Raw genomic sequence first — 2,125 nt, 5'->3', positions numbered from 1 at the left:
TTATTTTTGTTTCAAATGAGTTAAACATCAAATCACTAGCAGCCACAGTGGGGGATACCCAACAATATACCTACTACTAAAATACATTATTAACCTACAACTAAAACTGCTGCAACAGCTAGGGCTGTTTGGGCAAACGCCGCCTGTTCTGTTAAAAAAAAACAAAAAAAAAAACAACCTTTTCCTATACTGGTGCTCCGGAGCTGGCATATACTAAAATCAAGATAGGCCTCCACTGTGGATCTGTGTGCAAAATACTACAAGATCCCAGCACTTCTCTAGCCCTGAATGATCAGTGACCTAAAAATCATAGTAAACTATGCATTGCTCCGTTGTCAGTGCAGACAGGAGAGACAGGTGCAATGGGGCATCCAAGCTGGAAAGACAGAAGAGTGCTGGAGATGCCTCTCCTGGTAACACGCTTATTCTGTCCATCTCGTATAGAATAGAAAAAATAACGTACAGCTAAAATCTTACATATTGGAAAAAATATGAAGTTGGAGTATTTTTTGAGGGGTGGTGGGGGGGTGAGGGGGGGAGATGTGGGGAGGGAAACTAAAAAATAAAAAGGAAAAAATATATACAGTATATATCTATATGTAGTGTTCAGTTTACAGAAAGCAGGAAGAACATCCACTGTCCTGGACTGCCAACATATCTGGAAGGGAAGTGGAGCAGCGAGCCTCCTCCTTGACGCATCAGTTCTTCTATTTCTGCGCCAGAACCAGCATCTTCTGTGTGGCTCTCTTCAGTGGCAGAAAATAAGAGTTAAAAAATTAAATTCATCTTTAAAAGAAAATGAAATACAGTGAAGACACTGGGGAGAGAAGAGAGAGGGGAAAAAAAGTGTTAATGTGCGAAAAAGAAAGTTAGGTCATAACAAAAACCCGGTTTCTGAATGGCTACGTTTGCTCTTAAATGGTTTTTCAACTCCACTACAGTTTCAAGCAAGCTGGTTAGGGCCTTTTAAAAAATGTTCAGATGTGGTAATAAGCATGTATAGTTATGTATGCATATTAACTAGGGATGCACCGATACCAATACTAGTATCAGTATTGATGCCGATACCAAGTATTTGGGCGAGTACTATACATATATTTGCTCCAATACCTACAATCGATACCGGAACTTTGGGTCAGAGGGAGATCTCCCTCTGGCTGGTAGTGCCAAGGGAGCATGGAGCCAGCTTTCTTTCCAATCAGGAAGTCGGGTGGTGGGTTATGATCCGCCTCCCAATTGGCTAGGAAGCTGGCTTGTTACTAGGCAGCTTGGCGGCACACAATGACCCGCCTCCCAGTTTCATGATTGGTTAGGAAGCCAGGTTGCCTAGGAGAAGTGAAGCCGGCTTCCTAGCCAATAAGGAAGCCGGGACATGATGTGCTGCCCGGCTTCCTGATTGGCTAGGAAGCCGGCTTCACTTGTTGGTAGGCAGCCTGGCTTCCTAATCAACCAGAAAGCCGGACGGCATGTCATGACTCGCATTCCCGGCTTCCTGATTGTTCAGGAAGCCAGGGACCCTCAGCAAGTGAAGCTGGTGTTCTTTTGCTAGATTTTGTAATCAGGAAGCCGGGCGACTGGTCATGATCCACTGGCTACTTCCTGATAAGCAGGGCACAATGCACCGGTACTCTGCATCGGCAAGTACCACCAAAAAAATTAAAATCGGTACTCTTACTAGATACCGAAAAACCGGTATGGGTACATGGTACATCCCTAATATTAACACATATTCATGCAAGGTTTTGCGCATATGATGCTTTTTTTTTAATGTCTCACTTTTAGAGAGCGGGTAAAAGATAAAAAATAAATTTCTGCTACAGGCTGAAATGAACCCCATATGCCTACTGCAGTCACAAATCCCAGAGTTTTACCTGTTATAACTTAACAGAAGTCCTCAGATTTGCAGTTTTACAAAAAAATTTAATGAAGCTAGAGTTTAAAGAAGTTTGTATTAGGATTAAAGAGTAATTGTGTGCAGGGGCATTAACCCCTTCATGACTGAGCTAGTTTTCAGTTTCTGTTCATAAATGACTGGCACACTTTTTACATTTGTGCTGCGTGATTCTTCCACAGCAGCAAGTTTTGATTAATATTATTTTTTGTATAATTATAGTATACAAATATA

At 42.0% G+C, this 2,125-nt stretch overlaps 1 protein-coding gene across 1 annotated transcript in view; it reads right to left on the bottom strand.

The window, feature by feature from the left end:
* LOC108794455 (casein kinase I) overlaps positions 1-2,125 on the bottom strand; it is a 69,285-nt gene continuing 67,160 nt past the window's right edge. Inside the window, exon 11 of the mRNA XM_018565493.1 lies at positions 1-817. The gene's annotated coding sequence lies outside the window, so the exon portion shown is untranslated. The remainder of the gene's footprint in view (positions 818-2,125) is intronic.

Source organism: Nanorana parkeri, unplaced genomic scaffold, assembly GCF_000935625.1.
Source record: "Nanorana parkeri isolate BGI_ZX_2015 unplaced genomic scaffold, ASM93562v1 scaffold852, whole genome shotgun sequence".
In the NCBI taxonomy this organism is placed as follows: domain Eukaryota; kingdom Metazoa; phylum Chordata; class Amphibia; order Anura; family Dicroglossidae; genus Nanorana; species Nanorana parkeri.
This window is presented reverse-complemented; position numbering and strand designations above follow the sequence as displayed.